Source organism: Ursus americanus, chromosome 31 (genome assembly GCF_024610735.1).
Source record: "Ursus americanus isolate L20-20 chromosome 31, mUrsAme1.1.p, whole genome shotgun sequence".
Lineage (NCBI taxonomy): Eukaryota > Metazoa > Chordata > Mammalia > Carnivora > Ursidae > Ursus > Ursus americanus.
In genome coordinates this window covers 14,693,417-14,718,637 of record NC_142157.1, presented here as the reverse complement: position 1 = coordinate 14,718,637, position 25,221 = coordinate 14,693,417, and the positions used below count along the sequence as shown (strand labels likewise).

The window sequence follows — 25,221 nt, the reverse complement described above, 5'->3', positions numbered from 1 at the left end:
CTTGGCCTTACTCGTTACTTGTGCTTCTAGTGGCTTGACATTGTAGCAAATCCATATAAAGTAAGAAGGGACAGCTCTCTCTCTCTCTCTCTCTCTCTTTTTTTTTTGGCCCATATTTTATTTCATTTCTGCATCGTGATTTCAGCTGATGTGCCTAGCTGTGGGCTAGAGATCCTCGTTCGTGTGGATTAGACCTCTTACTAGGGTCAGGACAGTGCTGACATGGCTAGCAATGAAAATAGAAATACTAACTTAGATAAAACAGAAGGTAGTTTATTTCCCAATACAGTAACCATTCTTTCGTGTTTTTCTTGATTCTTTACCAGTCAACCTATTAATTATACCCCCACCCCAAAAAGTCTGTCATCTGCTAGCAGGCCATGTTGTAAATTAAGAATAAATAAGCAGATAAACAAGGTCTGGAAAAGAAATAGGAGTTTTTGCAGAAACAGGACTTATAATTTTGCTTCCAAAAAACCATTTCTTACAGTATGCTTAACATTTCTTTGATGTTAGAGAAAACATCTATAAAGTAGATAATGATTTAAACAGTTATTTCCTTTTTTTTCTTTTTAGATTTTATTTATTAAAGAGAGAGAGAGCAGGGGGAGGGAGAAGGACAAACAGACTCTGTACTAAGCATGGAGCCTGATGGCCCAAGACCGTGACGCGAGCTGAAATCACGAGTTCCATGCTCAACCAACCAAGGCACCCAGGCGCCCCAGTTATTTCCATATTTTGATTAGCCTTCTTTTTTTAAAAGTAACTTTATGTAAATTATTTGGATTTTTATTTATGGAAAATCAGATTTCATAGTTTTCTTGCTGGGTTTGGTTTTCTGTTTGCTTGCTTGCTTGCGTATGAATTTTGAATCAAGGTAAAATACACACACGATGAAATGCCCAGATCTTGGATGTATAATTCATTAAGTTTTTCTAAATACGCATCGGTAACCATTAGCCGGTCAGGGCAAAGAACATTTCCATCCCCCGGACCTTCCCCTGTTGCAGTAGCTGGGTGTTGGCTGTAACGTGAGATGAAGTTAGCTCAGCCGTAGAGAGCTTGCTGTGATTCTGTGTAACAGCCACCATAGTGACGATGCTACTTTTATCAGAAGGCTCAAAGCAATGGACCTGAGAAGCAGGAGAAAGAAGGTGTTATCCAGAACTTCAAGAGAACCCTCTCAAAGAAAGAAAAGAAGGAGAAAAAGAAGAGAGAAAAAGAGGCAGTAAGGCAGGCGTCTGATAAGGATGATAGGCCTTTCCAAGGGGATGACATGTAAGTAATTCTGGACGTATCTCTATTTCCTTTTGCTCTGATAAGCTGAATGTTTTTAATGTAGTGGATGTCGTTACCTTGCCAGGTTAACTGTGAAGAGGATGAACATCCGTTAGGAAGCGAATTTCGGTACCCTCTGGCTCTTGTGTGTGTGGAAGGTGGAGGGTCTCAGCTAAGCAAGGTTTATGGCCGACCACACCGGTCTCATGGGTTTGCTAATCCCAAAGAAGCAGGCTGGTGAACAAGGTTGTTTTATCTGAGTAGACCATTAATGTCAGTGGTTTCTTCACCTTTGTCTGGCCTTTCGTTTCTGGTGTTTTTGGTCCTTAAGGCAGTAGTGCTTTCTTACAGACCTTAACTACACTGAATGCTCATCAGAGGTTGGCAGGAACAGTGAGAAGAGCCTCTAAGGTTCAGATGCACCATCTCGTTGACTCCAGCCCGCCTGCTCCCATTCCTTATTGCATCATCCCAGCCCCATGATAGTTGTACTTAGCTCTCGAAAGGCTTTTGACTTCTGACCTCAGAGCTGATGGAATAAGGGAAATCAGTGCATTTCGATTGTAACAGAAAAGACATCAGAAGAAACTGACCTTTCCTCTTAGGTGGGAGATCTTGGCGTAGTCCCGCCTGTTTTCCCATGAGTCATTCCATTCATCAGGCCAGCAGCATGTTGTGCACTCCCTCCTAGGCCCCTCCTCGCCTTGCTGGTGACTGCAGCATGGTGTCCGCACTGTTCTTCTGTTGCTGAAGTAGCAGGCATTCGTGTTAGGAAATCAGAGCATACAGATTTATCAGAAAGAGAGGAGGAGTCAGCTGTCATCACAGGAGCCCAAAGAGAGCCGTAGGTTGTTTTTTTTTTTTTTTTTTTTTTTTAAGATTTTACTTACTTATTTGGCAGAGAGAGCGAGCAAGCTCCCAAGCAGGGGGAGCCCCAGGCAGAGGCAGAGGGAGAATCAGACTCCCCACTGAGCAGGGAGCCCGATGCGGGACTCAATCCCAGGACCCTGGGATCATGACCTGTGCCGAAGGCAGACGCTTAACTGATTGAGCCACCCAGGCATCACTATAGTTTGTTTTTGATACAAAAATATATACTTCATATGTTTATGTAGAGTTTTTAAACAAATACAATCATAAGCTTTTAAAACTAGAGCTTTCCACATGACCTTTTCCCATTAGAATATATCATATAAATGCATATATATATATATATGTACATATACACATACACACATACACATATTCACAAGTATATATTTTCACAAAAGTATGAAATCATTTAAATGATTATGTAGGAGTCTCTCATATAGTTTTTTCAGATTTTAAAAGTGTAAATTTTATTTTATTTTTAAAGATTTTATTTATTTATTTGACAGAGATAGAGACAGCCAGCAAGAGAGGGAACACAAGCAGGTGGAGTGGGAGAGGAAGAAGCAGGCTCATAGTGGAGGAGCCTGATGTGGGGCTCGATCCCATAACGCCGGGATCACGCCCTGAGCCGAAGGCAGACGCTTAACTGCTGTGCCACCCAGGCGCCCCATCATATAGTTTTTTCAGATTTTATTTCACTGGCCCCTTTTTGTGTGCCTGTAGGTAGTTCACAGGTTTTTTGGTCCTACAAGTAATACTTCTGTGACAATCCTTGCTCTCCAACTCTGGGAGCACTGTGGAAGGACAGCTCAGGGGCAGCCCCAGGACACGTACATTGCCAGACTGCCCCTGGATATGTCTTCTGGAGCCCACAAACCTTCTCACTTCCTCCTACTCTGAGAACTGTCATACACTCTCTCCTCCACAGTGTGTAATACCTCCAATAACTCGAATTTATCTTCCCATTAACAAGGTAGATGTCTTTTAACACATTCACTAACCATTTCTATTCTGTTGTAGTGATTTCTTCAAGTCTTTCTTTATTGTTTGGTACAGTGTCCTGTATCTATTGAGGACAATTAACCATTCCTTAGTTAATGATGTTCCACTGTGGAGTGGAATCGAGCCCATTTCAGATTGCATCAAAGTGGGTTTAGGTATTAATCCGTCAGGCAGTGATGTCTGTGTAATGAGCATAAACTCTTGAGTAAAGTATTACATAGTAAGGCTCTATTTAGCATAAACAGGAGACAGAATTTGTATAAATATATTGCTTATACATGAAAAAACCTAAGAAAAGGAGCGTTTGAAACTTAGGCTATGGTTTGTCCTATTTATCAGGTTTATAGGGTGATATGTGGTCTGTTTTTAGAAAATTAGTTACTTAAAACAAGTTAAGTTGAATTTGGTTGATTCAAAGCTTGATTTTCTGTTAGAAAGAGTGAGCAGGGGCGTGGGGGAAGGGCAGAGAGAGACTCTCAAGCGGACTCCCTCCTGAGTACTGGGCCTCACATGGGGCTCGATCTCGGAACCCTGAGATTAAGACCTGAGCCAAAACCAAGAGTCTAACGCTCAGCCCACTGAACCACCCAGGGGCCCCAGTGCTTGATCGCTTTTTGGTTAAATTATTTTTATGGTTAAAAATGAAGTCTTTAAAGTATATTTATCAAAATTTAGTCATCAGTCTTTCTTTAATATACAGTCTTCAACTCCTCATTCTCTATAGTTGATTCCTTGTCAGAGGAACTGCTGGAGCATTTTCTTTTGAAAATTTAGCTTCAAGAAAGTGAATGTTGGTAAATCATTTAGTTCTTTAAAATTATGCCATTTGAGTTCAAGATTTACTATAATTTGAAGAGAGATTTTTACTAAATAAAAGTATATTCGATCCTCTACTTCTTATGGTTGGAATGTTTTATCACTCATTTGGTCTATGTTAGGAAAACACTGGTGGAAATTCCTGACATGTATAATTTATACATTTTTCTTTTAGCCTGATTAGTGAACCCACAATAATTAAGTTACGTAAACTCACCATGAGATTTTATAGATAAATTTCCATTTAATTTAGTGTGTGTCTTTTTTTTTTTTAAAGATTTTATTTATTTATTTGACAGAGATAGAGACAGCTAGCGAGAGAGGAAACACAAGCAGGGGGAGTGGGAGAGGAAGAAGCAGGCTCATAGTGGAGGAGCCTGATGTGGGGCTCGATCCCATAACGCCGGGATCACGCCCTGAGCCGAAGGCAGACGCTTAACCGCTGTGCCACCCAGGCGCCCCAGTGATCTTATGGGTATGCCTCATAGACCCTCTGTGTTAAACAATAGGGATTCTAAGATTCTTAAGACTTTATTGCACAGTAGCCACAGGGCCCGATTCAGAAAATTACCTATCTTAAAGAGATTTAAAAATCAGACTTCTGTCTAATAGAATGAAACCCAGTAAGATTCATAGAAAACCCAGAACATTTTTCAATGAATAACGAAGTGGGAGCACTGTCATCTTAAATTAAAAGAAAAGAAACAGCACAAAAGAAAAAAGATACTTCCTCCTCCCCACGCTTCTGTCAGCAAAAAGCAAGCTAAGAAGTCCACTCAGCTGCAGACATAAATCAGTTTCTTAGGGAAAAGGAAAGATGGTTCAGAGGACAGAATCAAGAGCTGAGAGGATAAAGCCAGGACCTTCAGAGAATTATTCCCAGGGAGCAGGATTAGATCATTATCAAGGAATTGGTGATATACATTGAAGTGGATTTCAAAATTGCCATGATCTAGTAGCTGCTATGTGTATCTCGTTCCCCTGCTTTTTTAACTGCAGTGTTACCGTAGTTGTGCTATCCTTTTACCACAATCATATATGGGGGGGGGGGGATAACAGAGGAAGGGGACAGATAATATTTCTTGACAGGTCTTCAGATAGAGAGGTTTATACTAGAGGAGCCATGTACATAATACTCACGCTCATCTAGACTTCATTCAAATGGCTAAACCCTGACTTTAAGACAATACCACAATGAAAGGAGACTTTGGGGGTGAGGAGTGTGAGGGGGGTAAGTGTATTCTGTGTAAAAGAATTCCAACTACCCTGAGATTATCCTGCTATGAGGAAATGCAAGATACCAGGAAGAGTGAATGTGGAAAGAGAGTTTACCAAGAAGTTCCCAGCTACTTGAAACATCCCAGCCCACTTGCCAGAAAAATGAGTGAGAAGCCATCTTAGAAGTGGATCTTCCAGCACCAGCCACCCCAACTGATATCATATACATCAGAAACAAACCACCCAGCCAAGTACTCCCCAAATTTGTGACCCACAGAATTGTAAAAAAATAAATAAAATGTTTGTTTTATGCCCCTAGATTGGTACAGTAAATTTGCTATGCAAAAGTATGTAACTGGGACATCTAACCAACATAGATGTCCTATATTGGTTAAAGGAACAGTAGATTTAGAAGATATAGTCACCAAGAACATATATGCACCTAAGTGTGTGCACACATACGTGTATGTTTATCAATAATTTGTATAACTTAAGAGAGAAATAAATTGCTCAACAGTTGTAGTTGGAAATTCTGACATACCTCTGTGAAAAACTAATAGATCAAATAAAAAGAAGCAATTTTAGCAAGTATCTAAGCATTATAATTAGTAGACTTAATCTGTTTGGCATATACAGAACTCTTCACATGACAGATAATTGACTTTTTTGTTTTAATATCAAGAATACTTACCAAATATTTGTCCAAAATAAACCAGAGATTATCCCCCAAAGGGAACCTCAAACTCCAAAGGAACAATGTCATATAACTATGTCTTTTAATCATAATCCATGAAATTATAAATTAAGTTTCTTAAAAGGATACCTTAAATACCTCTCGTATGTTTGGAAAATAAAAGCAAATTACCAAATAACGCTTAGGTTGAAAAATAAATTAATGAATACTCAGAATTGAATGGCAATGAAAATATTACAAATAAAGAAACTGTGGAACATAGATAAAACTGGAAGGAAATTTTGTTACTTTAAATACTATACATTTGTAAGGAAACAAGATATTTTAAAAATCTAAATATTTAATTCAAGAAGGTGGAAGTGAGAAAGCACCAGAGAAAATACAAAGATTCAGAATAAATGAATAACAAAGAGAGAATGCAAGTCAATGAAACGAAGAACAACAAAGTGATGGAGGGAAAAAAACAAAACCACAAATTCGTTCTTTGGCACCCATATCCTGGTTTCTAAATACCATTTTCTAGTAATGAATAAGGGTCCCTTAGAGTCATGAGTGATCACAGGCCTGGACAGGGAAAACAAAGCATCATCTTCAGAAAATAGGACAAGAGCATGTCAAAATGGACATATGAACCAACTTAAGAGACTTCCCAATTGCCAAAGTTGGAGCAATTTGAGCAGGAAAATAAATAATGATAATATTGGATTCGACCCCAAAAATCAGTGTCTATAAGTCCATACTGAAATAAGTGACTAAATAAATGAGGAAAAAGAGACAATTCCATTAACGTAAGAATTCCAGCTGATAAATTGAGAAAGAATTAGGGAAATAGAAAATCATCATTGGAATACCACATTAATAATTGTTGCAGACAAGATCTGCTGATAAGTCCTAGAATTAGTGTGAAAGACTTTAAAAAGAAACAGGATATTTGAATAACTTCAAAGCATCTCCCCCCAACCATTTATTTATTCATTACTATATTGATATTAAGATATTTCCAAAATTATTTGACACTACTCTCTCCATGAAGAGGAAATTACTTCACCTCCCCTTGGTGGGCTTAATTTGATAATTCACTTAGAAAAAGAGAACAACAGTAACTTTAGCATAGAGAACCCTGGCAAACAATGTGTCTTCACATGATCTCTACATTAACCAAGTGATCATGGTCAACACCACCTGTGGTAAAACATATTGATATTATGTACTCTGTGATATGATATAATGAGAAAGGTAGTTCCTCTCCATTTTATTCTTCCCCAAAGTCCATAACCTCAGTCCAATCGTGAGACACCATCAGACAAATCCAAGCTAAAGGACATTCAACAGAATACCATGCTAGCATTCAAAAGTATCAACTAATGGTTCATAATATAAGAAAACATCTTTAAAGGACAAGGAAGGGCTGAGAAACTCTCACAGATTGGAGGAAACTAAGGAAACATGACAACTAAATGATAATGTTAGTTTTGTTAAGGTTGCCATAACAAAGTACCACAGACTGGGTGGTTTAACAACAGAAATTCATTTTCCCATATTTCTGAAGTCCAGAAGTCCACAATCAAGGTGTCAGCAGGGTTGATTTCTTCTGACGCCTCTGTCTTTTCCTTGTCGATGGCCATCTTCTCTGTGTCTTCACATGGTCTTCCCTTTGTACATGCCTGTGCCCTAATCTTGTAAGGAGACCAGTCATTTTGGATGAGGGTCCCTCCTCATTTTAACTTATTTACCTCTTTAAAGACCTTGTCTCCAAATACAGTCACTTTGTGAGGTACTGGGGGCATTAGGACTTCAACATACGAATTTTGGGGAAACACAATTCAGATACCATAACACATGGTATCCTGCTTTGGATCCTGGAAAAGAAATGGGATATTAGTAGAAAAACTAAGGAAATCTGATTCAGATCTGTAAGGTTTTTTTTTTTTTTTTTAAGATTTTATTTATTTATTTTTGGTCAGAATGAGAGAGAGAGAGAGAGCATGCACGAGTACACAAGCAGGGGAGTGGCAGGGAGAGGGAGAAGCAGGTTCCCTGCCGAGGAAGAAGCCAGATGTGAGACTCGATCCCAGGACTTTGGGATCATGACCTCAGCCAAGCTTAACCAACTCAGCCACCCAGGTATCCCAAGATCTGTATTTAATTAACAGTGTTGTACTAACATTACTTTCTTAGTTTTGATAGTTTTACCGTGGTTACATAAGATGTTAATGTTACTGGACATTTGAGTGAACAGTATGTGGAAACTTTCTATACTATCTTTGCTAATCTTCTTAAAATCTAAAATTATTTCAAAATAGTTAAAACTTTTCAGTGATAAAAAAAGTTAAAGTTCTTTGAAAAGATGAATAAGAGAATGAATTATTTAAAATAAATATGCAAATAAAAAATAGGCAAATATATACATAATGAAAAATACAAAGGGATGCTTTAAAAAACAGTATTATGATTAATGATTCTCTAATAAGCTTTTAAAAACTAGAGTTAATGAATAAAGGATAAATTGGTAGAAAATATAAAATGGCAAACTTGCCCAAGAAGGAATATAAATCTCGAATAAGACAATAAGCATAAAAAAATTAAATCTTTCACTTCCCAGAAAAGCTTCAGACTTAACATGATTTGTCTATGAATTCTACCAAAGCTTTAGGGAATAGTTCTTATATTTTTACAAGTCTTTAAAATAAAAATATAACAAAACAATGCATTTTATGTGATTTTGATTTGAAACCACATGAGAGCAATACCTAAAAAAAATTGTAGCCCCCTTTTTAACTACATGTAGATCCAAGAATCCTAAAGGAAACATTGGCTAAATAAAATGTTAAAATATCTTAAAATAATTATACATAATGATCCACTGGAGTATATCTCAAGAATGAAAGGATATTTTAATCTCAGAAAACACATCAGTGAGGGAAGGTGGTGGCAGAGTAGGAGGACCACAGGCTTGCCTCATCCCATGACTATAACTAGATAACTATCAAATCATCCTAAATATCCCAGAGATTGACCTGAAGACTGGCAGAGCAAACTCCACAACTAAAGGTTGTGAAGAGGTCACATTGAAGAAGGTCTAAGTGTGGATGCAGGGTTTGGGAGAGAACAGGTTATGGCTGCTGTAGTGGGGATGGAGTGGTATTAGAGAAGAATGATAGACAAACTAGCACAAAGGGGACTGAATGGGAAAGTGAAACCCCATAGCAATTGGCTTGGAAGGTGAGAGGGCCCCAATTTCATGTCTTCTGGCAACCAGTATGGCATAAAGCCTGGAGTTATAAAGGTCATCGGGCTTGGCTGTGATAGAGCCCCAAGGGCACTGAACTGCTCTTGGAAAGAAGGCAGGCAAACAATCCATGGACACACAGCATAGAAACAAGAGTCTGAAGAGCATCTGGGGCACACAGTGGGAAGGTTATTTGCTCTTCTTAGAGCACGTACTCCCCTCCAGGAACAAAGGAATTGGCTAGTGCCATTTTTCTCCCCTGCCCTCTGCGTAAGCACAGGGCTACCTGTGGGAACTAGTGCAGCTCTGACACTCACTACCTAAATTGCTTACACCAAACCCCACTGCACCATGCTCCAGTGAACCTACCCTTCCCAGTCATGCCTCAGTCTCATTGTAGGTGGGCCTTTCCCCCAGAAGACCAGACCAAGCCCCTGCAAACACCGCATCTCCCAATGTGGGAGTTTTGTGGAGCCTCAGTTCCTGCAGTGGTGGCAACAGGTCTCCTTTCACAAACATACCAGAGCACACCTAGTTAAAACATGCCATTTTGAGGCCTGGGACCAAACGTTGCCCACAACAGGCAAACAGAGCCTCTGCAGACAACTGGACTGAAGGATAAAGGTAGGAAACACAAAAAAAGTAAAAACGAATATTTCTGTAAAAAATCAGCCAAGGAACTCACAAGATAAAAGGATGTAAAATATAAAAATAAATACCTAAATCATGGGGAGGAGAAGAAAAAAGAATGGGATCAAAATTAAATGAACATCAACTTAATATAGATTTCTGTATGCAGGAGAGGTTATATACAAACCTATTGGTACCAATATATCAGAAACCACTAATAAATATGAAACAATAAAGTGAAAGAAATCCAAATATCATTAATGAAAATCAGCAAACCATGAAACAGAGAACGACAAGAAAGGATCAGAGAAAGTCTTCAGAAACAACCACAAAACAAATAATAAAATAACAAATTCATATCTATCAGTAATAACTTTGAATATAAATGGACTAAACACTGCAAAAGATATGTGCGAATGGATAAAATATCAAAACCTATCTATATACTGCCTACAAGAGACTCATTTTAGACCTAAAGCCACCTGCAGGTTGAAACTGAGTGGATGGAGAAACATCTGTCCTGCAAATAGATGTGAAAAGAAAGCTGGAATAGCAGTACTTAAATCAGACAAAATAGACTTTAAAACAAAGACTGTAATAAGAGAGAAAGGAGGACACTATATAGTAATAAAGGGGACAATCCAACAAGCGAAGATATAACGATTGTAAATTTTTATGCACCTAACATAGGAGCACCAAAATACTTAAAACAGTTAATAACAAACGTAAAGGAATTAATAATATTACAATGATAGTAGGGAACTTTCACACCCCATTTACATCAATGAACAGCACATCTTAACAGAAAATCAGCAAAGAAACAATGGCTTTGAATGACACACTGGAACAAGTGGTTTAAGAGATATATATCCAAAACATTCCATCCTAAGCAGAATATACATTCTTTTCAAATGCACATGGAACATTCTCCAGAATAGACCACATATTAATCCACAGAATAAGCCTCAACAAATTCAATTAGATCAAAGTCATACCATGCATCTTTTCTGACCACAATGTTATGAAACTAGAAGTCAACCATAAGAAAAAAATTGGGAAGACCACAAATACATGGAAGTTAAATAATATACTGCTAAACAATGAATGGGTCAACCAGGAAATAAAAGAAGAAATTAAAAAGTACATGGGAAAAAATGAAAATGAAAACACAATGGTTCAAAATCTTTGGGATACAGCAAAAGCAATTCCAAGAGGGAAATTCATAGCAATGCAGGTCTACCTCAAGAAGCAAGAAAAATTTCAAATAAACAATCTAACCTTACACCTAAAGGAGCTAGAAAAAGAAGAACAAAACCTAAAACCATCAGAAGGAAGGAAATGATTAGAGCAGAAATAAATGATACAGAAACTAAAAAAACCAGTGGAGCAGACCAATGAAACCAGGAGCTGGTTCTTTGAACAAATCAATAAAATTGATTCATCGAGCCAGACTTATCAAGAAAAAAAGAGAAAGGACTCAGTCACAATCACAAATGAGAGAGGAGACATAACCAACATCACAGAAATACAATTATAAGAGGATATTTTGAAAAACTATATGCCAACTAATTGGACAACCTTGAAGAAATGGATAAACTCCTATAAACATAGCCACTAGCAAAATTGAAACAGGAAGAAATAGAAAATTTGAACAGACCAATAACCAATAAAGAAATTGAGTCAGTAATCAAAAAGCTCCCAACAGACAAAAGTCCAGGACCAGAAAGCTTCACAGGTGGATTCTATGAAGCATTTAAAAAAGAGTTAATACCTATTCTTCTTAAACTATTTCAAAAAACAGAAAAGGAAGGAAAACTTCCAGTTTTGTTCTACGAGGCCAGCAATATCCTAATAGTAAAACCAGATAATGACATTGATAAAAAAGAGAACTATAGGCTAATGAACATAGGTGCAAAAATCCTCAACTAAATACTAGCAAACTGAATTCAACAATGCATTAAAAAAAATCATTCACCACGTTCAAGTGGGATTATTCCTGGGTAACAAGGGTGGTTCAGTATTCACAAATAATATCATATCAATAGGAGAAAGGATAAGAACCATATGATTATTTCAACAGGCACAGGAAAAGCATTTGACAAAGTACAACATCCGTTCATGATAAAAACTCTAAACGAAGTAGGTTTAGAGGGAACAAACCTCAACATAATGAAGGCCATATATGAAAAACTGACAGCTAACATCATCCTCAATACAGAAAGCTGAAAGTTCTTCCCCTAAAGTCAGGAAGCAGACAACTATGTCCACTCTTATCACTTGATTCAACATAGTACTGGAAGTCCTAGCCTCAGCAATCAGACAATAAAAGAAAGAAAAGGCATTCAAATTGGTAAAGAAGTAAACTTACACTATTTGCAGATGACATGGTACTATATATAGAAACCCAAAAGACTCTACTAAAAACTTGCTAGACCTGATAATTCAATAAAGTCTCAGGATAGAAAATGAATGTACAGAAATCTGTTGCACTTCTATACACCAATAATGATGCAGAAGAAGGAGAAAATTAATAAAACGATCCCATTTATATCTGCACCGAAAATAAGATACCTAGGAATAAACCTAACCAAAGAGATAAGAGATGTATACTCTAAAAACTGTAAAACACTGATGAAAGAAATTGAAGACAACACAAAGATATGGAAAGATATTCCATGCCTATGGATTAGAAGAACAAATACTGTTAAAATGTCTATACTACTCGAAGCAACCTACACATTTAATTCAATCCCTAACAAAATAATGACAGCATTTTGCATGAGCTTGAACAAACAACTCTAAAATTTATATGGAACCACAAAGACCCCCGAATAGCCAAAGCAATCTTGAAAAAGAAAACCAAAGCTGGAGGCATCACAATTCCAGACTTCCAAGTTATATTACAAAGCTGTGGTGATCAAGACAGTATGGTACTGGCACAAAAATAGACATATAGATCAATAGAAGAGAATAGAAAATCTGGAAATAAACCCACAATTATATGGTCAATTAACCTTTGACAAAAGAGGAAAGAATATCCAATGGGAACATCTCTTCAAGTAGTATTGGGAAAACTGGATAGCAACACTCAAAAGAATGAAACTGAAGCACTTTTTTACACCATACACAAAAATAAATTCAAAATGTGATAAAGACCTAAATGTGGGACCTGAAACCCTTAAAATCCTAGAAGAGAAAACAAGCAATAATCTCTTGAACATCAGCCATAGCAACGTTTTTCTAGATGTGTCTCCTGAGGCAAGGGAAACAAAAGCGAAAATAAACTATAGGGACTACATCAAAATTGAAAGGTTTTGCACAATGAAGGAAAAACTCAACAAAACTAAATGGCAACCTACTGAATTGGAGAAGATATTTGCAAATGATATAACTTGATAAAGGGTTAGTATCCAAAATACATAATAACTTATACAACTCAACATCAAAAAACCCCCCAATAATCCAATTAATAATTGGCAGAAGACATGAACACACATTTCTCCAAAGAAGACATACAGTGAGCCAACAGACGCATGAAAAGGTGTTCATCATCACTTGGTGTCAGGGAAATGCAAATCAAATCTACAATGAGATGTCACCTCCCACCTGTTAGAATGGCTAAAATCAACAACACAAGAAACAACCGGTGTTGGTTAAAGTGCACTGTAGGTGGGAATGCAAACTGGTGCAGCCACTGTGCAAAACAGTATGGAGGTTCCTCAAAAAGTGAATCACACTACTGGGTATTTACCCAAAGAATACATGCACCCCTATGTTTATAGCTGTATTATTTATAATAGACAAGGTATGGAGGAAGGTCAGGTGCCCATCAATTGATGAGTGGATAAAGAAAAAGTGGTATTATATAGAAATATATATATATAAAAATCACACAATGGAATATTACTCAGCCATAAAAAGAATGAAATCTTGTTATTTGCAACAACATGGATGAAATTAGAGATAAAATAATAATTAGCCAGCGAGAGAAAGACAAAGACCATATGATTTCACTCATATGTGAAATTTAAGAAAGAAAAAATGAACAGAGGGGGAAAAAAGAGTGAGAGAGAGACAAATCAAGAAATAGACTCTTAACTATAGGAACAAACTGATGGTTAGCAGAGGGGAGGGAGTATGGGTGATGGGTTAAATAGGTGATGGGGATTAAGGAGTACACTTGTGATGAGCACTAGGGATGTATGGAATTGTTGAATCACTATATTGTATACCTGAAACTGATAGAACACTGTATGTTAACTGGAGTTAAAAGAAAAACTTAAAAAACCAAAAAAATAAAAGAAAATATATCAATGAAATTCACAGCATTAATAGAATGAGAAAAATTATCTGATTAATCAAGAGAAAAGAGCATTTTACAAAGTTCTGCTATAACGATAAACTAGAAATAAAGAAAACTTTAACTTGATAAAGCTTCCTTCTGTCAACAATATATTTAAAGGAGAAACTTTTTAAGATGTTCCCTTTAAGTCAAGATTGCTTACTATCTCTAATGCTGTTTAGTAATAGACTGAAAGTCACAACTAATTCTATAAAGAAAAAAATGATACGTAAAGTTCAGAAGAGATTAAACCATCATTATTTGTAGATGATCATTTATCTGACAATAAAATCAACATACAAATATGAGAATAATAAGAAAGTTCGGCAAGGTTGATGGACAGCAAATCAATATACAAAAATCAATAGCATTTATCTATGCCAACAATCTCCAACAAAAAATTGTAACTAAAAAGATGCATTTAAAATACCATCAGAACCCATAAATTCTGTAGTAATTAAGTTAATCTAGAATACACAAAACCTCTATGGAGAAATTTTGAAACTAATGAAGGACAAAATCTGAATAATGTGGAGAGATATTCTATGCTCTAAGAAGGAATAATTTACTGTATTAAATATGTGAATTATTAAATGTAGCTATAAATTTAATGCAGAACCAACTACAATTCCATATAGATTTTTGAGAAACTCAATCGCTTGCTCTAAGCAGCATAATAAAAGTAAGCTATGAAAAGGGAAGACATAGGCCTGGCACAAGCAATTAGTAAGACGTAGTGCCCAACCATGGCAATAAAACATAGCATTGACAGAAAAACAGACATGGGAAGTAGTGGAACAAAATAGAGAACTCTGAAACACATATGCATATAGTATGTAAGGCACTTACACTTATGCTAAAGATGATAGTGTTGGGAATCTGGCTCACTAAGTGAACAAAAAGAATACCTCAGTCCCTACCTAATACCATGTACAAGGGTAACTCCAAATGTTAAAAACTGAACTGTGAAAGGAAAAACTTTAAAGTTGGTAGTTGATAACATAAGAGAATATTTTTTGACAAGGTACTGAAAGATTTCTTAAACCATAGAGCATAAACTGTAGGGCAAATTTTTAATAACATCAGAAATTTTTGAAAACTCTGTTCAAGGGAAAAGATTATGAACAAAGTTAACTGAAAGGTAACAGATTGGGTGATAGTACAATGTCTAAAATTGATACAGAAGTAGTATCTATAATATACCAGGATTCCTTGCAATTCAATAAAAATAGAGGAACCATAATAGGAAAAAGACAAAGGATATAAACAAGCAGTTTACAGAAAAGTAAACCCAACAGGTTTACAAGCACATGAAGAGATGCTTAAGCAAATTGAAACAATAGTGAGATATCGCTTTCCATTCATTAAACTGGTAAAAAATTAGAAAGCCATATAATGCCAAGTGTTGGCAGTAATGTAAAGCTCCAGGATCCTTCACGCTCTGCTGGTAAGTATGTAGACTGGCGCAACCTATCAAGAGAGAATCTTGCAATATTTTATAAAATACATTTGCCCCTCTCTATGACCCAGAAATCCTGCTCTTTCAAAGAAATTCTCATTCAGGTTTATAAAGGGGCATATAAACGTACCACAGTGTTATTGTAATGGCAAAGAATTGAAGACATTCTGGGTGCCCATCCCTGGGACTGGACAGTTTCTGCACACTATGCAGTGGTAGAGTACTGTATTGCAATAGAGAAATGGACTGCTTGTGCATGCAGCAACATGAAGTCATCCTTAAAACAGTTGTGTGAATAAAAAGCAGAGTAATCAGCTATATAGCAAGTATTTAATTAAAATATTTGCACACAAATAGCATACAAACAGAAGCACACACTTCACAGGTTAGTTGCAAATGGGATGGGATCGAGGAAAAGTGGAAAGATTTTTTTTTAAGGGGAAGAAGAGCTATTTCCTTTCTGTTCCCATCTAACTATAAAAGAGTCTAGATTCATGTTTCAGTGACTTAAGTAATCTTTGTATAATTCCTTCACTTGGGGCATCTCATCCTCAGAAGACATCCCTGCAAAAGCACCCAGCCTGGTATCATTTAGCTCAAGCATATAACTACAAGAAATGCAAAAGAACCAAAAACCTAGTCTCATGCCCTCTAGAACATCTAGAAGAATTTGATAACAGTCTGTCTTAAAGCAAGTAAATGTTCTCCTCCCCCACACTACTTTGCAGCAGACATGTCCAGAGAAAGCTTGCCAAACTTTACATAGTGACAAACGTCTTGCATCTGTCTGGCTTCTTGTTCTTGGAAGGTTTTTTGGCAATCAGGTCACACCCTCTTGGGCAGATCTGTACATTTTGTTTGGGGAAAAATAAATAAGTCTGATTTTTAAAAAAACAGAACCAATAAATATAAAATGAAGTAAGGTCAATCAGGAGGGAAGAAAGGTCAATCAGGAGGAACATCTATTCTCCATCCACATATACAATCTTTGTATTGTGGGTCTTCTCAAGGTGATACTTCTTTCAACATTAAGTGCAGCGCATCTCTTAAAAGTGCTAGGGTTTAAAGTTGGATAATAGATGACTGTTCCTCTGAAAAGTATATTTTCAGTCTGCTACTTTTATAGAGGTAGCAGACTAATGTCTCATTTTGTGGTTTTCCTTCACTGGGATAGTTTTGAGCTTCATTTTATTTCAATTTTAAATAACAAGAGGACAATTTATTTTATCAAACACATCCACAGTGTTCCTTGTACCACCCGTATCTTTTCTGAATGGGGTAGGACAATTCCTTGTCAGGGAACGTAGGACAAAGAGATCACCTATATTGATTCATTTTTTTCAAATAATAATCCTATAAAAGAGGAAGTACTTTCTCATTTTATGGCTGAGGAAAATAAGGTTCAGATAAGTTATATAATATGTCCAAAGTCCTACTTTTTTAATGTCTAGGGAGGAAAAAAATGACAAAGTATATCTGTCAAGGAAAATAAATGTTTAATGTGAACTCTGTAATCTGTCTTAAAATAGAAAATGATCTCATACCTTCAGTTTGCTGTTGATTAAATTAAAAAGCCATTTATGTTAGTGTTTGACTATAATATCTAAATGAAAATATCTTTTTGTTAATCATTTCTCAAATGACTGAATTTCTCACTCTTTTTTCTGTTGGCTCTTATTCATATAGATTTTCAAGTCAAATTACCCACCTGATAATCTGCCTAGTTTTTCATTCTAAATGACTTTTTTCTAGACCCCAATATTTAATACAATAAAAATAAGTCATCTGTGAATAGTAATTTTTCACGGAAAAAGATACAGCTTGTGACAATGGCCACGTCTGATCCAGAAGTAGTAACAGTAAATAAGGCCATAAAGTAAATAAAAAAGTGTTCCCACTGAAATTAAAATAAGTAGCCTTGGTTAGGTACCCAAGATGTGAACTAAATATAGGTTTTACTTGTATGCTTTGAACCCTGTGTTTTAAGTTATCATTTATTCGGTGCTCATATGTGTCAGCCATTATGCTAGATACCCTTAAAACATCCTCACTGAAACTCTATATGACTGATATTATTTCCCCAGTTTATATTACTATGTATTTTCAATATCATTTCCCCTAAATAATAGTTAAGAAATTTGGGACAAAAAGAGGTGAAATGGGTTGCCTAAGGACACACACCTAATAAGGAAAAGAGCTGAATATGATGTGCATATCCTTGGTAAGAAGACTGTCAGAAGACCTAAGTTTGAGTTCTTGTTCAAGTTGGTGAGTTGAGCATATATTTCTCTACCTCATCCCTCCACATCCAACTCTAATGGTGTAAATAAGTATAAAAGGGAATGAGGCAAAATAACTGACCGGAGATTTGACAGGATTCTCTGGGACTATACTGTCGATAAGCCAGAGTTGTGAGAGCTGAGTCGAGGACATGAGCAGGACAGGGCTTGAAGAGAGGTGAAAACTGCTTTTCCAGCAGACTTTTCAGAAAGATTTTAAGTTCAAAGTCAATTGGTATCAAGAGCGGAAGTAGAAAATGAGACAGACATCAAGGTGATAAATTGAAGGACTTCCTTCAGTTACACAAGTTGGCGCATCTCTCCTTGTTGGCAGTAAAGATATTTTTTCCCAAACTGAAAATCAAGGACGATTCTGTAAGTAGATGAAAAGAAATACCTGGGAAGAGCTAAAACTTCTAAAATTGGCCATTAGTTCTCCCAGAGTAGAGGTCTAGGGTGGGCCAGAGACTACCAACTTCCTTCTCAGGCATCCTAAAGTGATTGAAGCCTAACAATCAAGGAAGAGGTCTACTGAGGAACTAGGCCTACACATCTGACCCAAGGTTCCCTGTCCTCTAGCTATGTAAATTAACCTAGCCCTTCAGTCAGAAAATTGATGACTAAGGATCACATTTGAGATAAACTGGTAGCATAAAGAAGAAGATCTGGTAGGAAAAAGTAAAACAACCAGACCAGGAACAAACAGCAATAATGCAGGCAACAGAAGACAACTTAATAAGTATTTTAATTTTCTCAAAGAGATTTAAGAAAATGAACATACAATTATGAAAAACAATTGGAGCAAGAAAGAGTTCGTAGAAATTAAAAGAGATTGCCAGATGAAAACTAATTTACTAAAAAGGAAAAAATAAGAAAGTTTCCTACAAGGGAAAGTAAAGAGAAAAAGATGAAAAAACGAGAGAAAAGTTAAGTAATATGGAGATCAATCTGGAAAGTCAAGTATGTCACTATTAGGAGCTCCAGAAAGACAAACGGATAGGAGAAAGTAATTTTAAGCAATCATAAAAGAAATTTCTGAGTGGGAAAATCTAAAAGGGCCAACTAAGTGGTAAGGTTGATGAATAAAAAGAATCACATCTAAGCCCATCATCATGAATATTCAGAACCGCAAGGAAAAAGAAAAGATCTTAGAAGTTTCTATGAAGAGAAAATAAACAGGTACCAACAAAAGTGTAATAAATCAGGCTAATGTCAAAATTTTTTTGCCGGCATCAATGAATGCTGAAAACAATGTCTTTAAAATTCTGAGGGCGAAATTATTTGGACTCCAGAAAACATTCAGCTTGGATTGTCATGATTATTAATTTTTTATTACTAGGTTCTTTCTCCAGTCCTTAACTACCATCTTGTATTCGTAGATAGGAAATTAGAGCTATTAGTTTTATATTCACAGTTCACATAAGAAAACCATGTGAATTTTAAAATGGGGTTTTATCTTTTTTTCGTAAATCATAGTAGTACTTAAAAATGCCCCCAAATGCTATGATCCCATAAGTATTTCTCTTCCACAATTTAAATCTTTTAAGATTGATTTTTTAAAGGGAGTATTCTTACAAAATCTTAAATCGGTGTTTTGTGGTTCAATCTTTTTATTAATCTAAAAATGCTGTTCATTACAGAGATGAATACTTGCCTGTATATGTTTTTTTCCTAAAGTTTAATTTATTTCAGAGCGCGTGCGCGAGAGAGAGTGGTGGGGGGAGAGGGTAAGAGGGAGAGGAAGAGAGAGGGAGAGAAGCCGACTCCCCACTGAGCATGGCCATAGCCTGATGTGGGGCTCAGTCTCTCAAACCCCATATCATGACCTGAGCCAAAATCCAGAGTCAGATGCTTAACCAACTGAGCCACCTAGGTGCCCATTAACTTGCCTATGTTAATAAAAGTGTATTTTCTATCCTTGAGACTAATGTGAAATATATAATTGAAATATTGAATCCCATGGCTTTTTCCCCCCGCTTTTACTTTTGTTCTGAAAATTTCAGAGTTTTGTGTAGGTTTTCATTATGTAATTATATCAATTATATTTTGTTATATTTAAATATGTATAATTATATTAATTATATTTTCCTGAGCAATGTCATTTTTTTCCTACTTCAAATGTATTTGTCTATAACTTTCTTCTTAAGTCTCCTGGGTGCTTCAAATTTGGTATGTCCCGGATTAAAAACATCGTTTATGACCTTTCCCACTTCCCTGACTTTTTGTAATCTGCTCTGTCATTTGTTTTCCCCATGCTAGTGTATGGCACCACCGAAACACTGAAGCAGGAAAAATCCTGGACTCCAAACTTCCCCGAAATTGCTATATCCAGGGGCACCTGGGTGGCTCACTCGGTTAAGCATCTGACTCATGACTTTGGCTCAGGTCGTGTTCTCAGGGTCCTGGTATATCAAGCCCCATGTCTGGCTCCATACGCAGTAGGGAGTCTGCTTGAGGATTCTCTCTCTTCCTCTCCCTCTGCCCCTTCCCCTGCATGCGCACACTATCTCTAAAAATAAATAAATAAATTTTTAAAAAACAATCACCACATCTCTACCTCTGAAACCAGTAATACATTATATGTTAATTAATTGAATTTAAATTAGAAAAGCGACACCTGGCTGGCTCAGTGGGTTAAGTAAGTGTCTGCCTTCAGCTCAGGTCATGATCCCAGGATCCTGGGATCCAGTCCCGGGTTGGGCTCCTTGCTCAGCATGGAGTCCGCTTCTCTCTCTGCCTGCCACTCCTCCTGCTTGTGCTCTCTCTCTCTTTCCCTGACCAATCAATCAATCAATCAACAAAAATCTAAAAAAGAAATAAGTTAAAAAACAAAAAAAAAAATTTAGCACATTCAGTCATTCACCACATTCAGTATTTTGTCCCTGCTTACCATTTTTCATATCTTATTACCATAATTCACCCCCTCACCTATAATTTTGAAATACTCTTCTGGTTTTGGTTCCTTTATGTTCATCTTTACATTGCTGTCAGAGTGACCTTTTTAAATATGTTTGTGATGCTGTAACTTCTCCGCTTATTTGGTGGATACCCATGACATGAAGGAGAAAGTTCATATTCTAGCATGACACCTTTGTGGTTCAGTCCTGATTTTCTAATTACATGTCTGTATCCCATTCCCAAAAAGTGTGTTCCAGTTTTGCCACATTCTCTAGCTATCGTCACTTCCTGTGTTATTTCATAGTTCATCCGTTTGCTCCTCCTACCTTTTCTGGAAGGCCCTTCACACCCTCCTTGTGCACTTTGTCTGTCTTTCAAGATACAGCCCTATCTTTGCAGCACTTCCTGAGCTTCCCACATACAACTGTTTTCTCTTTTGTGCCTTCGCTGTGCTTCATTCACCTCACCTGTAGAACTTGTAAATGATACTCTGTGTTCTTATCTGTCTTCCTCCATCTCTGGTCCTACTAGCATATAGGGTAGTCTCTGTCTTTTCTTTCTATTTCCAACTTGTCCCAGGATAGTGCCTATGACTTGACAGAGCCGGTATGTATTTGTCTTTCTTGAGTAAGTGAGTGAGCGAGCAATTGAATTAATGTGATGTTTTCTGAAGGTGGGTTTTGTTTTGTGTTGTTTTTATAGGAAGGAGAGGTGCTATCAGCAATTGCGAAAAAGGACAATGGGATTGATATGGAAAGTCCTCCAGGAGAGCAAACAGTTAATGACAACTTGACTTCTGCTGATAGAGCATACAAAAATAATGGAGATGGTGAGTGAACATCTGTGAATTTTTCTATGCTTAAGAGCTCGTACATCAAAATCTGAAAGTCTGTAGATCCGGATATGTTTTCCATTTCATTAAGGTATTTTTGTTTTGCTGTCTTTCCTTATAAGTGTCCCTACGACTACCAACTTTTTCTTCTTGAAAATACTTCAACTCCCTGAAAATCTTTACTGCTATTATTTTTATTTTATTGAAATAGTCATGAATGGGGATAGGCTTGTATATGTGGCCAATTTGATTGCCACGCTTTTAACCATCTATGTATATAAGATAACTCACTTTGTTTTCCCCCAAATGAGTCCTATTGGTCTTTAAGGATCAGATCCACTATTTTCAGGGTGGAGTGGATAACTCATTCTATATTTTGGATGAAGTATTTTTGACTTTTTGACTAGTTTGTTAACCACTGCCTTTAATAGGTGAATTATGTTTTTAATTCTACAAGAAATTACGAAAAAGACTGCAAACAAAAAAAGTATAATCAGTAGTGTGTTATCGGTAGTTATATATTTTTCTATAATTATCCCAGTTACTTTATTGATTCATAACAACCATAAAAATGAATTAAGCCCTCTTTAGTTGGAGAAAATTTATGTGGTCTTTTCATTTTTTTACAGGAACTTTTTACTATAGAACATATTGTTAATTATCAGGATCCTCTTTTTTTCCTCATTAAAATAGGATTATTGCTTTTTTCATATTATTTTGTGATATCATTATTTCATCCTTTATTCAAATGGATATAGAATTACAGAAATCTCCAAGGCAACTATTAAGAAAAACAGATTGAAGGAAAGGTGTTCTGTGTCATGACCTTCTGACTGTAATCATGTACAAAACATCAACCCACATCATAAAGATTCCACAAAATGCAGTTGTATTAGAGGTTCCCAAAACGACACCCAGATGTGGTTATTCACTAGAAGACCTCATAGGTCTCAGCATAGTTGTACTCTTGCCTGTGGTTTATTACGGTGAAAGGATACAAAACAAAATCAGCACAGAGCAAAGGGGCATGGAGTCTAGAGGAAGCCAAGTGCAGGTTTCTATGCCTATGGATGTGCTTCATTCCTCCAGCATCAGATTATGATGACACATGTGAAACGTTGTCTGCCAATTCAGGAATCTTAGAGAGACTAAATGAAGTTTTCTTTAAATGACAGTCAGGTAGGCTTCTTTCCCCTAGCATATACCAAAATTCCAGGTTCGCCGAAGGAAATCAAGTATACGGGATAATTCACCTGGTTGGTACCAAGACTTAGGCACAGCCACTCTTAGCAGTTATGGAATGGTGGGAACCCTGCCCACATCCAGGCTCCCAGATACCAACCAAGGGCCAGCCGTTCAGGTGGGATCTAACGGTGGCTGTGTTTGGCCTGCTGTATGGAATCTTTTCTGCACAGGAATTATAGCCCTGACTTACTTTTTAGTCAGATTTTCTTTTAATAGGAAGTAATACGGTGATATAACATGGTACTGATCTCAGGAGCATCATCCATATTAAATTGAAGTGATGGTTACTTTTTTGACTTTTGGTGAATATTTAACAGGTTATTTGTACATCAGTTACTAGGGCAATATTAGGTAATTATAATCTGTTTTTTTATCTGATTAAACTTTCATTATGATTCTCAGATTAAACAATGTTTTCTGATTTACAGTGAGAATAGAAACTTTTAAGTATATAGATAATGCAGTTTTGTTTCCTATTGTGGTGAATCCCTGTTTATAATTATAAAATATTCATTTTCATTTGTCAGTTATTTTCTTGCCTAAGTATGCAATTCAAATTCTTTTCGTTATGTATTTTCATATAGTTCAGTTTGGTGGGCAATACCCATATTCTGTTACTTCGGTCTTTATCTTGATTTTCAAGGTGGCTGTATCTTGCTTTAATACATGTAATAGGAGGCTCAATGGATAGTTTTTTTCCCCCTACAATAAATAGGCCTTCTTTTTTACATCATTTTCAAGTTCATAGCAAAACATAGCAGAAGTACAGAGAGTTTCCATTTACCCCACGTTCCCATACGTGTCTAGCCTGCCCTGTTGTCAACATCCTGTACCACAGTGATACATTGTTACATTTACATTAAGTCATCCTTGTCCCCCAAAGTCCATAGTTTACATTAGGGCTCAGTCCGGTGTTGTACACCCAATGCACCCATGTGGTGTCACATAGAAGAGTTCCACTGCCTCAAAAGTCCTCCGGGCTTTGCCTATTCATCACTCCTTTTGCCGCAACCCTTTATTCCTAACTTAAAAAAGTTTTAGTTTTTCCAGAATGTGAAAGAGTTGCAATCATACAGTAGGTATCTTCTTGGATGTTTAAAACATTAAAATTCCAAGGTAATTGAATGTAGTGATTCAAGATTGCGTTTGTCCTTTGTTTTTTCTGTTTTTTTTCATCAGTGTAGGATCTGATGACCTGTGCCTTATGGACTGAGAAAGTGTGATTTCTGTGGACATTTGTCACATAATGGGGAGGGCTGAGAACAATGACATCATGTACTACTACCTAGCACTAACCATTGGTACCATCCTCGTCTAAGAGGTGAGTCCAGATAGACTGTCTAGCAATGAAAGTAGGTAGTCTCAAGAGGTTATACTTTATTAAACCAGACACTCAAATCACTAACATCTTTCAAACTCACCTTGCAATTGGAAATACGTCACAAGAGTCAGTTTGCTGTGTTTTGCCATGCTGCAAAGTACCGTGGCTACAGACCAAACTTTGTGATGAGGTGTTTCATCGTAATTAACAGTCTCTGCTGAAGTGCTGGAGAAGTTCTGTTGTGTTACAGCAAAATAAATGTAGTCTCTTTTAACGGCTCCTAGTCGTGGAAGTCCAGAAGAATCATGCTATTTAAGTTTGACTTTGTCAGTCTATGATAATGATTCTGCTGATGATAGCATTTTCTTCTTTTTTTTTTTTTTTAATTTATTTATTCGGTAGAGACAGAGACAGCCAGCGAGAGAGGGAACACAAGCATGGGGAGTGGGAGAGGAAGAAGCAGGCTCATAGCGGAAGAGCCTGATGTGGGGCTCGATCCCATAACGGCAGGATCACGCCCTGAGCCGAAGGCAGACGCTCAACCGCTGTGCCACCCAGGCGCCCCGAGATGATAGCATTTTCTGACAGTCTCAGGGTTTGGTTACAATCATGGTCATTATAAACATTCACTTGCAGGTACCAGATTTTCATAAATATCATTCTTTTCTTGCATTTGGTAAACGTAGAGGAGAAAGTAAGATTTCTTAATGCATTAACTGCCTACCAATAGTATGGTTAATATTCCCTCCAGTGTGGTTTCCAGGTGTGGTCCCAAAAGAACACTTTTTAACAAATCATCAGTCTTATACTTTTAATCTGTATTTTTCTATTGCTGATTTAAAATGTATTTTGTTTTCTTCTTTAACGGTAGATGGGAGTTCTGAAGACACGTTAAGCCGGTAGGGTTTTTATGGATTTTTAAAAATTATGTGTTGACTGAGGGAATGCAGAGAAAAGCCTTTGTGGAGAGTTCTACTCTGGGCTAGAGACTATATTATGTGCTGGACATTTATTACTTACGTAGTCATTACAATAGCTTCACAAAGTAGCTGTGCTATTATAGCCTATTTTTTATTAATTAGTCATCTGTGGTTCAGGGAGGTTG

The 25,221-nt window shown here is 36.8% G+C and overlaps 1 protein-coding gene across 23 annotated transcripts in view; it reads left to right on the top strand.

Moving 5' to 3' along the window:
• Positions 1-25,221, top strand: part of LOC123791704 (ankyrin repeat domain-containing protein 26-like) — a 184,442-nt gene that overhangs the window by 42,165 nt on the left and 117,056 nt on the right. For 18 of the 23 annotated variants that reach the window (XR_015722489.1, XM_087857833.1, XM_087857831.1 and 15 more), the window contains 3 exons: positions 1,115-1,278; positions 21,421-21,547; positions 23,975-24,116. The gene's annotated coding sequence lies outside the window, so the exon portion shown is untranslated. Of the gene's footprint in view, positions 1-1,114; positions 1,279-21,420; positions 21,548-23,974; positions 24,117-24,518; positions 24,753-25,221 lie in introns of all 23 variants that reach the window. The other 5 variants (XM_087857840.1, XM_087857837.1, XM_087857830.1 and 2 more) reach the window with 4 other exon arrangements.